Source organism: Corvus brachyrhynchos, unplaced genomic scaffold (assembly GCF_000691975.1).
Source record: "Corvus brachyrhynchos isolate BGI_N302 unplaced genomic scaffold, ASM69197v1 scaffold162, whole genome shotgun sequence".
NCBI classification, from domain to species: Eukaryota; Metazoa; Chordata; class Aves; order Passeriformes; family Corvidae; genus Corvus; species Corvus brachyrhynchos.
In genome coordinates, this window is record NW_008236696.1 from 2,345,231 (window position 1) to 2,359,957 (window position 14,727).

Genomic DNA, 14,727 nt, shown 5'->3' on the forward strand with positions numbered 1-14,727 from the left:
CAGCTACCAGAGCTGCATTTGCTTTAGGAGGTTTAGAGTCATATTAATGGCTGTCTGTGGAAACTAAAGCTGGAAGAGATGCTGAGTGTGCCACCTTCTGCCATGTAGAGCTGAAGTGGAGAAAAGAGTGCTAGAGACTGTTTGAAAGCTGATGTGATTTCTTTGGTTGCAACAATATTATCACCAATTAACTCGGGTCCAAAGAGAATTTGTACAGCATTTTTTATGTATTCCTCTGCAGGTTTCTTCCCGTATCAAGTACAGCAGTGTGAAAGAACAGCATCATATCCTTAGAACCTACCAGTAAAGAGAAAATGTTTACAGCTTGTCTCTGAACAGCACTGCATGGATGATGAAGCACTTCTGAAAGGATATCTGTGAAGGAAATAAACCCATTAATTGAACAGAATTATTGCACACCAAAGCTACATGTTTGAGAGGTCTCTACAGTATTCAAATAACTATTGAACCATTTGGCACATCCCTAATAAAAACCTTTATCCATTAGCCCCATTGGTGCATGCTTAGGCAAATTAACTCTTTTATATGTAGATCTAAAGAAAATGGTGTGTTATAATTAAATGATTCTTTTGGGGGCAGTAAACCTCTCTTCAAACAGCTTGAATATTAGTGCAGTCGTTTTTCTTTCAGCCCTACTAATCACAGCAAATTTAGCTTGCACAGCCAGAGTCAGGGTGCATGTTACAGGACATTCTAGCAATGGCGATGAACAAATCCCATAAGAGCTGGTGTTTGGCTTATAAGAGGGTTTTATCTGAAGTTAATGTAAATTTATCTGGATTCTTGCTGTTCATGAAATTGTGTTGCTGTTTAAGATGTCTGGTACTTGAGACATGGGTAGGTCAGAGCCCACCCCATAGAAGTCCATTGTATGACTGACTTTGGATTTGAATGGAAGATCTAGAGAGCAAATGGCAGCTGCAGTCATCACATTTAAAAACAGAATCCCCGCTCCTCCAGGTCACTCAAGTTGTTCTCCCCAGTTTCCAAATCATTTGGAACTTATTTGACTTAGGTGACATTTTGAACATTCCTTCTGATGGTTGGAAAAGGCACCAGATATTGAATCATAATGGAGCAGACCCTTAGTTACCTTGATGAATGTTTAGGCCAGGATTTCCTGATGTGACTACCAATGGCTGGGATCTGATACTTTGAACTGTGCCTTATTTACTGGAAGTGCTGAATACCTGTTTTTCTGAAAACTGGGCTCTATGGACATGACCTGTTCTGACTTTTAGTTGTAAAGCTAAATGCTCCACATTTAAATGCTGCAATCTCCTGAGACCACACAATGCTGCTTTCAAAAAACACAAGTATATGTGTTAGCCTTTAGATATTTGTGTAGGATATAGAAAACAGTCTTTATAACCAAATTTAGTTCTGGGTTTCCACATTTCTACTGGATATCTACCGGGATTAACAGGATGAAAGATTTATTCACACCTCTTTTTCTTTGCTGTTTTCTGTATTTTCTACTGTCAGGCTTGTGGGTGTGCTCCTGCTGAGCAGGGCAGGTGATTGCTCTCAAACAGTTCCAGTGCAGTTGGTTGGTGGCTGCATCTAGCACAAGCCTCTGTTGACAACTACATCATGTTATTGGCAATGAGGATCTATTTTTGGTTTGGGTTGTTGATTTTTTAGGGTTTTTGTTTTTTGAGGTAAAGAACTTACAGGAACTGCAAATTCTCTGTTGTGCCTTAAGGTTTGCCTTCATCTTTATGTTCTTCTAGGGAATGATGGGTTCCCACGTGAGCCACAGTCATCATCCAAATACCACTTTCCCCTGGCCTTTCTGAAGTACCTGATGCCTTGGAGCATTCACATATGTATGAGGTACTTCACTATCTCATGGCTGAGGTCAAGAAGTTTGGCTGTTATCAAAGTAGAATCATTAAAATAGGACTTCTGATAGTATGGAATTATAAGTAGCATTAGCAAGAAGATGTGATTCAAATGTTATGGACACTGCAGTTTTGAATTGCAATAAGCAAAGAAGATTTTTTTTTTTTTTAATTATGTGCTGCAGGATATAAAAGGGCAAGCAGTTTATCTCACAGGACCATGAGCTGCCTTCAGTTTGCACATGCAGCTTACATTGGTGGGAGTCCCAGTGTATTCTGAGGACTCAGTCCAAACCTGACAAATCTCTTAAGGGGAAGTGTTCAAATAGGAGCCATCCAATTTGTTTGCTGCTCTAAACTGGAAATTAGCACATTTAAAATGGCTAAACTCAGCATGCACGTGGATCTCTCAGGCCTCACCACTCTCACAGGGAAGAATTTCTTCCTAATATCTAATCTAAACCTGCCCTCTGCCAGTTTGAAACTCCTTTATCCTATAAGTACATGTCCTTGTCAAACGCTCCTCTCTGGCTCTCTTGTATCCCCCTTTGGGTACTGGAAGGTGCTATAAGCTTCTCCCAGAGCCTTCTCCTCTCCAGGTGAACAACCCCAACTCTCAGCCTGTCTCCATAGCAGAGGTGTGCCCGCCCTCAGAGCATCTGATGTTTCTATGTTCATTTACATTTTGCCACTGTAGAATGTTCTTAGACTTTTATTCCCACCTGAGAAGGATGATGTTGCCTTTGCTCCTGGTCAGGCACTGATTAACACTGTGCACTACTTTTGTTTAACCTGCCTAGGCTTTCCAAAGATGGTAAGAGACATAATTTCCAAGAAAACATCACTCCTTTCTTCTTCCAAGAAAACATGGTGAGTCCTTTTTCATTGATTCTACAAGATGAAAATTTATCCATTATGAATTTAGAGAAGTTTAGAAATTGCAGAAACAGTATTATTATTCCACAATTGATTTGTTTCAGTGCTCTGTGTTCGTGAGAGCCACCAGTTCACTTCCAGGGAAGTGCAGCTTGGCTCCAGCTGTAATTCATAGCCATTGCCTCAGCTCTCAGCATCGGGGTTGTTTAACCTTGAGGCTGCTCGTGCTCTATCAGAGGTGGTGCCTCATGTGCAAATGTGCTGCTTTGGAATGCAGAGATCGTACCTGGAATGTCCTACCTTGCAGACTGCATTAAGTTTTCTAGAAGGTGAAGCATTATTTTCCATGTCTCTCCTGGGATGTATCGAGAGCCTACTGAATTCTGTAAAGACTTGGTATTTAGTTAGCTTACCAGTCTCTAGCTATTATCAGATACCAAAGGAAATACATAATGCAGCGCACAAAAAAGAAATGATGTTTCAGCATTATGTAAAAATCACTGTTGTTCCACTTATTTGAGATGTTCTATGAGTGCCAAAAAAGGTCTTTTGGCATCTTAAGTAAGTCTTATTCATTTCCACATCCAGAAATATTTCCTGGTCGTGGGAGCACCAGATGCTGTCAAGAATCATGGGTTAAAAAATGTAGGGTCATAGTTCTGACTTGAGAATGAGCAATTTCAGACCCAAAGGAGGCTAGAAACATTTGGGATATTCAGACGTGGAAAATACTTTTTTTTTTCATTTATTTAATTTTCCTTTTTTTTTTTCCTTTATTTAATTTTCCTTTTTTTTTTTTTTTTTTTCCTTTTCTCATCTCACCAAAGAAATAGTGTCTGAGCTCTCACAGAAGTTCATTGCTCAGGCTCAGGCAGTGACCAGGTTTTATCACTTCACAGTTCACATTGCCCCAGCTGAAGACAATGAGCCACAGCAGTTTTAAATGCTCTTAAAGTGACTTTATATTCTATCTGAAAAGCAAGGAGCAGCTCTCGTTAATCTAGCTGGAAATTTTCTGAAGGCTTTTGCTTCTATTGAAAAAGAAGGTTCATTGAAACTGAAGCATGTGGAAACCCACTGAACCTCTGACAAATTTCTAATGTAGGTAGGTTTTAGGGTCCTTGAAGCTATTGGATTCCCTGCCATCTACTTCCCAGCTCTCTGGTTTCCTAGTGCCATTGATGCTTTTGGGGGAATAATTGTTGCAGTGGTGGGGAAAGAGGTACTGAACTCTTTAAAATAGTTTTTCTGCAGTTCATAAAAGTAAAAAGTAGTTCATAACCTGCCCTCACCTCGACAGCCCCAAAATTTTGCACCACATTTATTCCAAATATGAAATTTTCCATATGGGGAGTTATTTTGGCACAACTTTAGACTTCAACTTTCTGCACTAATTGCAAAGCCACTTTGTTGACTTCCTATAGACTAGCTTATAAGCATTTTTCAGGGTAATTAAATGGTTTAAGTAATTCAGCTGATCCTGTACCTAGTCTTATTTACAGTGTAATTAGGACCATTGCAAGAAGTGTGCAAGCAATTAGTGATTTAATCCTGGTGAAGAATGCTTTGAGTTTCAGGTTTGGCTTTTTGTGCTTTTAATCCTTTCACACCTACCTCTCTAAGAATGATGGTAAAGGAATACACAATGTGTTTAAGATTATCTCAAGGAGAGAACTCCAGTTTGGGGAGCATAATTGCTTTATATTTGCATGGGCTGCAAATGAAATAGTTTTTCTCTACACTGAGCAGTGTCACCTTGTCTTTCAACAGGTACTTGGGATTCCTGGTTTCCTCTTCTGACTTAGACATTGATTCACTGTCTGGCCTTAGGTAATTTATTATCACACTTTCAAATTTATGTGCCTGTAGCTACATTCAGATACCAAAAGGAGTGACTTAAGGACTGTCAAAAAGCAAGTAATTTATGGAGTTATGTAACAGTAGAACACAACCCCAGCTCTGCAAAAGCTAAGGATATTTAATTTTGTACTGATTAGAACTGTTCACTTAAACTCTTGCATAACATTTCATAGGTAGGGGGACTGGGTATCTAATTTGAAGTGTCAAATTTTGAATGTTCTGTCACTCTCTAAGAATGTCATTTTGTTTTCATGTGAAATATTTCCTTTTAAGCCATTTCTCTGATTCCAGGGTTATTTTTTTCCCATATTAGGCCTGTAACCAGCAATTACAATGTCTGTTGACTGTGTGTGAGTAGAGAAAAGCTGATTACGTAATGAAATGATGCTATGACAGCTGTTTGTAAGAAAAAGGAAATAGGAAAGATTCTTCAATGAAAAATGCACAAACATGTTGGTTGCGCTTCTCCATAATGAATAACCTTTTAGAAAAAAAGGCCACCTGTATTAACTCTCCTTCTCCACAGATCCCTTGCTCTGACATTACCAAAAAAGCAACTTGTGAGATGTCAAAAATTGTCCTGCTAAGAAAAAAACCCAGTGCACACATTTCTCACATTTCCATAGCAGGGAAGAAGAATTAGAATATGTATGCATTTATCCATATAGATGGCTTGCAAGTGACTTTAGTTTTATCCTCAAGTTAAGTAAGTGCTGTAGACCAAAGGTGCTGGTGTAGACAGGCAGGATAAGTTTCTGAAGAAAGTCCCTCTGGGATGGAAATAATGATCATGCCTGTGTGAACAACTTCCAGCCATTCCACCTTTTATGTACCCATTAGAGTACAAGCACCTTGGACTGCAAATTACACATATGCCCTCCTGTAGTTGATATTCCCTTTGCTCCCTAGGTTCATTTTCAAGAATAGGTCAGACTTTTCCCAGCCTCAGTAAAAAATTAATTTATACCTTAAAATGATCAGAAATTTTCTCTTAAAAAATACATTACTTGATTTAATTCTATGTTTTTTGAAATAAGTTAAATGCAGTTTCCTGATTTCCTGCATATTTAAAATTAGGACCCTTTCTTTTAAATTGCTTATGATGTTTAATAAGCAAATCAAGACATACTTAAACTCTAATTAAAGCTCAGTGGAAATGCAGGAGAGTAATGGACATAGGACAGGCAATCATCTGAAAATTGAAAAAGTGGTGTATTACAGAAAGTTTGACAGATTTTTATTTTCAGAAGGCAGATACAATTGCTTCTACTGCATCAGTTATCAAGAATTTTAATAATTAGGTTCAGTATAATTAACCATTAAATCAAGGAAGTTGTATTTTTGTTCCTCGGTAAGGGGTTTCAATATTTCTTTTTTCACGGTAAGAAACAGTTATATCTTTGTTTTAAATTACTCTAGAACAGCTTATTTATATTCCTGAGCATGAGTAAATTTTACAACCCTCAATATTACATTTTTGTTGTTTTGTATGATCTTAATTCCAGTTCCTGTCAACGAAATCCTCTTAGGTTGGATTCAAACTCATGTTATGTCTTTGTGCATTTGGCCAGGCCAGCCTGGCTGGAATCCATCTGGCTTCATATGGCTTGTGCCATTCCCTATACCTGGGTGTCAGGCCCCTCTAGCTTTTCATAATGTGCTTTTTTGACAGTTCTAAATGGTTCTGTAGCCTGTTCTTACTGCTTCTTGTGCCCTTGGATTATTAGCCATACATCTTTCTCTTGCTTTCTTTTCTTTTTCTTTCTTTATTTATTTTTCACCTCTTTTCTCCTAATTTTTTCACTGACTGTATGATTACAGTAGCAAACATGTTGTGAAACAAAGTAAAATGGTTTTGCTGCTGGTGTGGTTTCAGAAAGTTCTGTTATTTGGGAATTTGGCTTATGCAGAAACAAGGAAAACAAACAAAAATCTGAATACTCCTTATATGTTACGTGCAGAGTCCTTTTAAGTGTATTACTAGAAAACAAGAATTTTCTAGCACTCCCTACTCATCAGTATGATTCCAAAGAATATGATTATATTTTAGTGGAGAGTGGGACAAATAATGAAAAAATCCACCCATTTTTTAAGGAATGTAAAGCAGGAGATTCTTGGGAAAAGAAACATCCATATATTTCTCAGCTCTTAAACATTACATGATTAACAAGAAAAAAATATTTTCTAATTAATAAAATAAAATTTATACATTCAAGTTAATGCAAAGTTCATTTTAGAAATAATTTGATTAGTGTTATTTAACCCAGTTCTAATAACTGTATTTCTTGTCAAACCAGTCAAGGAGGATCTGACAGTTATTACTAATGTGAAAGTTGTGTTAAAATAAACAGGGGAAATTAATGTGAGGTGCAAATAAATGCAATTTTGTTTGATTTCCTTTTGCTGAAGTTAGTTCTCCAGGAATTTTGCTGGAATTCAGGATTGATGCTTTCAATTTGTCTTACGTTGCAGAAAAGTTGTATTCAGCAGATGGAAGGGCTCTGATGAATGCAGCACTTAGTTTTTTCTGCAATCCAATAAAACTGGAACGACACTGTGTGAATCTGGGAGCTCTCGTAATCTGTGAGAAGTCAGGAGAGATTGTATTACAGTAATTGACTTCAGTAGGATCGAGACTTCCTCTAACAATTCCATGGACCTTTCAGTATTTTTGCAGTCTATTTTAAGACATGTGCACACTGGTGGGAGTAGTGCTTCTAATCAAAATGGGCTATATTTTATTCAGACCTTGGAGACCAAGTAGGTAGAGCTAATTGGCTTATAACTGACCTGCTTAAAGGATGTCAAAATTGGCTGTTGGCTGTTCCTTTATAACATTAGTTTGATTGACTAAGAGTCTGGCAGCAAGATATGAAATATTATGAATCCAATTCATTAAAATTGTCCCCATTTTAGATCATTACATATTTTCAGAACAAATGGAACATACTTGCAGTATAAAAGAAATATGGATCTGTAAATTACTAACCCATCAGCCACCTCCTTCTCCTTCTGTTCCCCTCCCCAAAATAAAAAACTCCAGTTGATCACATGAAAATAAGGGGAGGGAAGTGGGACATAAATTTTTCTCGTGGTACTATACAAAATAAGTGTCTTTAAAAAAAATAAAGAGGAGTATTCTGGGCTTGATTTGCTTCCAAGTTATCTGGTTGCCTGTCATGCAAGGACTCAGTTCAAGAGCACTGTGCATGAAGAACTATCATTACATCAGAATTCTGCCTTTCTCTCTATGGGGTGGATAATAGTTTTATTTCACCTTTTCTGAGTCACTGACTTTTACTCTGCTAGGTGCACAGCTGCCCTTTCTCAGGTGACTGATCTCATCCCACTGTTGGTAAGATGCAGTTCTGACCGTGGCATAACCAGAGGATGGTTAGATGAAAGATTCATGTACTGTTTGCAGGCTGAAGAAACTGCACCCCACCATGCCAGGAGGATGGGGAATTGGGAAGTTGCAGTGTCTCTCATGGACATGTTTTGTACACTTCACACCCACTCTTAGACACTGCTATCAGCATAAAGGCAGGACCTACAGGATTGTTCTAGTTATAAAAATTAGTGCTGAAACTTGGTGCCTGGGTGTTTCCCCACCTGCTTACCACAGGGGGTAACACTCTTGCAGAGACCAAGTGGTGTTCCTCTGAATGCAGGAAGAGGTGGGGCTCTGCTCGTCATTCATCATTCAGGTGGTGATTATGCTGGAAATCATCTCATGGAAGTTTGCTTTGGGCCGCAATCCAACTGCTGCATTTTCCAATGTCCTTGGCTTTCTCCTCTCCCCAGGTCCTTGGCTCTATCCTTTTCAAACAGGTTCACTCAGCTCTGTGTAAAAGCAGCCACAGACCCTGCTTTGTTTGGGCACTGCTGCTGCTGTGTTACACCTTGTTTCATAAGGGTATTCTTGTGTGTGTACACAGGTAATATTAATATCTTTTACATTCACCAGTTCCCATGAAGGGTAGTTTAAAGCACATCTAGCCATGGTGCTGTGCTCTAAGTTGTGCAAAGCAGGCTCTGTTCTTCGCAAGGTGTTTCACATGTGCCCCGTGCCACAGAGGTCTGGCTACACGAGCCTGCAACCCCTCCAGCTGTGACAGAAGTGCTGCAGCAGAAGGGATGAACCTTCTGCAGATGGGAGAAACCTTCCATGGCAGGGCCTGGGTGCCTTTACAGACCCTGTGCAGGGCAGTGCATGTGCTGAGCTTTCCAAAGGCAGTCTGTGCCCTGCCTGCATCTCCTCCACTGCCAAGGGAAGCTGCAGCCATGAGGAGGAGGAGCATGGTGTGTGCTACAGTGACTTTAAGAGGTGAAGGTGCGTCAATCTGTCCTTCAGCCAAAAGTTTCTGTTTTTTTCCTGCAGAATTATGGTACAGAGAGAGCTAAACTTGCATTAGAGCACACCTGTTTGCCACCTAAATCTGTTACACACAACACATACAATTTATGGTGCTACAATAGTGAACTCCATGTGAATGTGAGCTATGCATCTTATCCAAGCCTTTGGAGTTGTTCATTAATACAGATTGTTGTTTGTTCATTTTGGCAAAGCTCAGAAAATCCTACAGGGGCCAAAAGCAACTGAAATCCTCATTACCTCTAGCAGCAAATGATGCATTCATCATCTTTAAGCTGAAAAACACAGTCCTTTTTTCTTTTTTATACTCAAAATAGCTTTTTCAGGTTCTGAATTTGGGAACAGAAGGCTCAACATAATGAGAACCAGTCTTCTGAAAGAGGCAACATGCTAGGGAGGATTTGTCTTTCATGCTTTTGCTTTGTTGTTTTTTGCTAATGGTACATTGCTGTTCCAAGCACTGCAAGTTTCAGGGATGTTGCTGGGTGTTTATGTTCATCTATGTGTTCCTTAGCAAATTCTTTGACAGTTGGTAAATTGAATATCATTCTTGCTCTGCCACATGCCTCTTCCACAGCAGTTACCCCTGGAATGATGTGTCTCTGTCATGCTCCATTCCCATGCGTCACATTTCAAATCTCTGTTGGTATGTAGGGGGCTCAGATAGAAGTCTGGCACCATTGCAAAAGCCTTGTAAATATTATAAGGAGGAAAAAAAATACAACTAAAATTAGGATGTCTCTTGGAAAACTAAATTTAACCTGTGGTAATGTCCAAAAACTCCTTGCTTGTGCTCCATTTTCTGAGTTGAAAGGTTCCTAATTGTTCTTTTCTATGGTGATTGGCTAAATTTGAAAACAAAGCCACAGCAGCCAGCATAAAGTAGTGCTTATTTTAAAGAAGGAATGATCTGCTGCTCTTTTTCACAGCACAGTGGGACTTTCTTTTCCCTTGACTTTGGCTTGGAGGTAAACTTTGCACTGAGCCTTGCAGCCAGGCTCTGGGGGACAGGGGAAGAGGCTTTGATAGATAGTGATGAGCAGAAATTTCAGACTGAACATTCCAGTGCCTAAATTAGTTGCAATTATGAAAGCAACACAGCTTACTAGAGCAACGTATGCTTGTAAGGATATTCTCAGTTCTGTCTAGTACATTCTTTAACTAAGCTGAACCATGCTGTCTCCCGGTATTTCATCCAGCCTTTCCAGTGCTTTGTTTTCCTGCAGAAAATTTAGATTCTTTTTGTCATCCAGTCCAGTAAATGCTGCTTTTTTTGCATTGTAAACAATGGGAAACTACTGGATAGATGCTAGAAAGAGCAGTGACTTGCCTCCAGTCTTCCTTCTGCCCCTCTAAAGTACTACTTCTCCCCATGTCAAATTTATGTTGCTTTCCATGATTCACATGGACTGAGGACCAAAAATCAGATAAATTCATCTGTTTGAATTTTATGCTCCCTCGAACCATTCTTACTGATTTGAGGCCTTGATATTAATCATTACCTCACAGTATTTCTCTTGTCTCCTCCCTGTCTACCACATCCCCTTTCAAATTTTGCTGAAAGCTCAGTTAGTTTTTTCGCCACCATCTTTTCTCCAGCACTCTGCACATCCTACCTTAACTGGATTGTCCTTTTTTCATCTGTCTTATGTATTTATGGCTGGAATATGTCCTTTGCTGTACATTAAATCCTTTGGTGCTCCCAAGCCAGCCTTGGCTGTCTGAATTTAATGAGGGTTGTGTAGTGGTTGAAGTCGTAAGTTATCTTAGCCTGATTTTTCAACTGTCTGCTTTTGGACTACTAGTTTATTATTTTCCTGATGTGGTGTGGATAAGGGTGCCCCAAAGGCTGCTCCTTAGAGCAGGCATCTCCTTCTCTGAAGGCTGTGGCTCATCTGGTGCAGGGCTGCAGCTGCTTCCCTCTAGCTCTGCGTTTAGGTTACAGAGTGGGACATTCGTAGTGGGAACAATTCTCAAGGAAAGGTTTGTGTCTCCTGAGCATCTCCAGCATGCAGGGAGAAACATCCACAAGCAGAATGAAACTAGAAGCATGCTTAGAGTTGTGAGTAGCCTATCCCTTTTACAGACTAAAGAGAGGTCATGAACAGCGAGGATTGTGATCCTGACAGTTCCCATGCAGCTGCTTTCAGTGCAGGGTGTGAGCAGCATTGCTTTCCTAATCCTGTGGAGTGATTGCCTCTCCTCAGGAGGAGCTGAAGTTCTTCTGCAGTCATGGAAATTGTTCCTATTTGCAAACTATGGAGGAAGATCAGAACTGAAATTTGAAATTTTATTAATCATCAGGTAATCAAACCTAAATTGAAAAATCCAAAAGTGTAGTCAGGCATTGCAAGAATCTAATTACACATCTTCTCACAGTGTAAAATAAAATCCCTATAGGATAATTGAACACTTTTTATTTACCTGTATGTGTTCTTAAATTCAACTAAACTGGCAACACATCAAAAGAAGTCCTTTCAGGTATTCTGCTTGAGTCCTTGACTGTCCCTTGTAAAACACACTGCACTGCTGTGGCACAAATAATTACCAATGTGCTCTGTGACTCCTCGTGCACATCTTGAAGGTAATTCAGGAGACTTCTGTGTGATAATGAGGTACAGTATCTCAGCCTCAGCCAGCTCATTGTCAGAACGAGATCCATTGTTAGTAACTGATGGTAAGAGAAGATGTGAGGCACTGTACAGCTTTCTTCTCACTGTTTTCAGGTGTAACAAATATGTACAGCTCCCACATTTACAGGGGAGCTGTGATCAGATAATTTACAAAAAAAAGTGCTGTTCTTTCACCTATGTTTTCCTTCTATGTCCTCTAACAGTATCATGAGAGACTGTAGTTAGAGTAAGACAGTATTTTTAAAAGTTTGTTTATGCAGAGTTGTAGTATGGAACACAATATTGATTAATCATGTTATAATATTACTAAGCAGCTTAGGTCTGAATATGGAACTCATACAATATGGAACAAACACATTGGTGCAATCTGGGGGTCTAATGCAGATACTGAGCTAATATGAAAACTAGCTGGGTACTGTGTGCCTTTTTTTTGGGTGCAAACGATGGAATAAAACTTCAGGTTGTTGGGGAAAAAACATTTTTATCTGAGATACCTTTCATAGGTATGCTATGATTGTATAAAGCAATTGTGGTTCACTGGGGACTCCTAGTTGTCATCAGTGTTTTAGTAAAAAGTGCACAGTGTCCCTGAAAAGTGCTGTGGAGGCTGGGGTCTGTCCCTCACCCTGCCATGGACCTGCACTGCAAGCACACACAAAATGCTTCAGCTCACTGTGAGCTGGGATCACCCCTTGCTGAATAAAGAAAAGAGCAACCACTTTCCCAGGGAAGTATTTTTGGATCCCTCGTGGTATCACAGTTTGTTGAATGGTCACTAAAGGTCTGATCATTCAGACAATAATGAATTTTTCCTTAGTCTCATTGGTGTGTACTTTAAAGCCAGTTTAAAGTTTTCATTTTTTTCAAACTATACATTATGCTGCTGTTCCTTTTCCTTGTGTTTCCTTTTCTCTTCTTATCTAATAGGAGGGATATGTGGGAGACAGTTTTATCTGGCACACAGTACTCTGTCTATTGAACTAAGCAATCAAGAGAGGAAATAAATAGGCACTTAGAGATTCTTGGAATTTTCTAAAGACAATATATTGGTCAGGGGCTGGTTTTGTCATTTCTGGTTTAGTACAGTATATACTTTGGTCCTTTGGTGCCCACTCTCCCTTTCAGTCTTCGGCGTGCCTCTCCTAAAAGCAAAGTTATTTTCAAAGCTGTTATGATAGCACAAGCTGTCCTTCTTGAATACATGGTGCTAGTTATTCAGTCCCTACATGAAGAAGTTGGGGTTTTTCTCTCTGCTCTTCTGTGCCCTCATTCAGGTGAGATTTGGATACTCTGGTCTTGCTACAGCCTGTGGGATGATATTTTGTTGGGTCAGGATTTTGTTATGTTTTCTTTTCCCTCTTGCTCTACTGAAATTATTTGCTCAGAAAGCTGCCTTCACTTTTGTGAGCAGTCCTGGCACCTGGAAATGGCACTGCCTCTCCCCTCACTCCTGATCCCAGACCCACTGGGGAAACGTCAATGCTGAATGTCTTCATCTTTGTCAGGCTGAAAGGCTGCTTCATTTAAGTGCAAATTTCTTCCTGAGCAACTTGACCTCGGCTTACCTGGAGCCGTAATATGAACTTTTGCAAGTAAATGTGTATAACTTTTAATAAATCAAAGCACTTGTAAGCCAAAAAGCCCCAGGGATCCACAGATCTTTTTTGATTTTTTTTTTTTTAAAGACAGCTTGTTCTTTTGCTCTCTACTGAAATTATCTGGAAGTCCTGAGGTAATTACATTCAGCAGAAGTGGGGATATGAAGAGGACACCTATACTGCTTTTTCTGCTTTTCCTTTCAGGATGGTGACTTGTCTCTTTCCATGTCAGTGAGCCAAACTCTGTTCTAGACAAAATGAAACCCCAAGGTCAGCTGAATGTGAATTTAAGGTGTCAAGCATCAGACACAGCTCTGCAAAGGCTGATTTCTAGAATCCATATGGCATTATGAGAACATTTCACTGAAGTGTTCAATCTGTGTGTCGTGGACACAGAGGTTTTGATAGACTTAAATGACAGATGCCCTTCTAAAATAATCTGGCATGACAACCTGCTCAGCGTGAATCACTAGAATTTGATAAATTACGCTTCTCTCAACCAACATAATTTTTAATTGAGCTAGAAAAGAGGATTTTTCAAGGCATCAAATGTGGAAACCTCCCTGTATGCCCAATTTAATAGTCAATTATCCACACAAAATACATTTTCTTTACATCTAAACATAAAAGGCTGATGGTTTCAAAAGCTGAATTTTCTGCCTTCGCCTGAAGAACTCTTTATGATCAGGAACCCACCCACTTCTCACTTTTATGTTATACATGACACTGCCAAATAAATTTTCTTCATTATTCTAATTTGTCAGAAAAATTTGTGCAGACCAGGTATGGTGCTGCAGGAATAGCCTCTCCATCTTAAAGTATAGAACAGCTCTTTATGTTTCCATTGCTACACCATGCTTACACGTCCATTTTCATCTCTCAAGGACAATCCATTTCACAGGCACCCCAGTAGCCTGAAGTATTTTGAAGAAAGAATGGGGTATAAAATTTCTGGTGGAAAATTCTAACACAGTTATTGTTCCTTCACTACTGAAGCCAAAATACCATTTCAGAGGGATTTGAAAAGAATAGTGTGTTATTTCACTGTCCAGATGTAAATAGTGCTGTGGCTAAATCATCACTCCTTGTTGGGTAAGGCTTGGCAAGCAGGGTTTGACAGTCTTGGGTGCAATAATTTTCACAGAAGGCAATGGCAAAGAGTAGAGCACCCACAAATCTCATATCCTGACACAGCAGAGGCAAAAGCACGCAGAGCTATGGGACATCCTCTGGTTGAGTTTGCACTGCTCACCCTGGTGGCAGCAAGCTTTGATTTAAGGATCTGTCCCACTAATTCCAGGGTCAGATTGAGACTGACCTGTTAAATTGCTACAATGAAGCATCCACAATAAGAATATTCAGCTTTTTTTCATCCCGTTAACCGTTTATTGAGAATTCATCTCATTTGATAATTACTGTGAGTTGAATACACCAATAGGGATATTTTATTCCAATACAGGTGTTATCTCTGCTTCTCTTTGCCTCACCTTTAAAATATCTATAATTAGATTTGGAAAGAG

General features: G+C 39.5%; 1 long non-coding RNA gene across 7 annotated transcripts in view; it reads left to right on the forward strand.

Annotated features, from left to right (window-relative positions):
* Positions 1-14,727, forward strand: part of LOC108444862 — a 111,303-nt gene that overhangs the window by 40,295 nt on the left and 56,281 nt on the right. For 6 of the 7 annotated variants that reach the window (XR_001859569.1, XR_001859568.1, XR_001859565.1 and 3 more), the window contains exons 2-3: positions 2,666-2,735; positions 4,512-4,571. The exons of the other annotated variant lie outside the window; for it this stretch is intronic. This is a non-coding gene — a long non-coding RNA (uncharacterized LOC108444862). The remainder of the gene's footprint in view (positions 1-2,665; positions 2,736-4,511; positions 4,572-14,727) is intronic. 7 annotated transcript variants of the gene reach the window in all.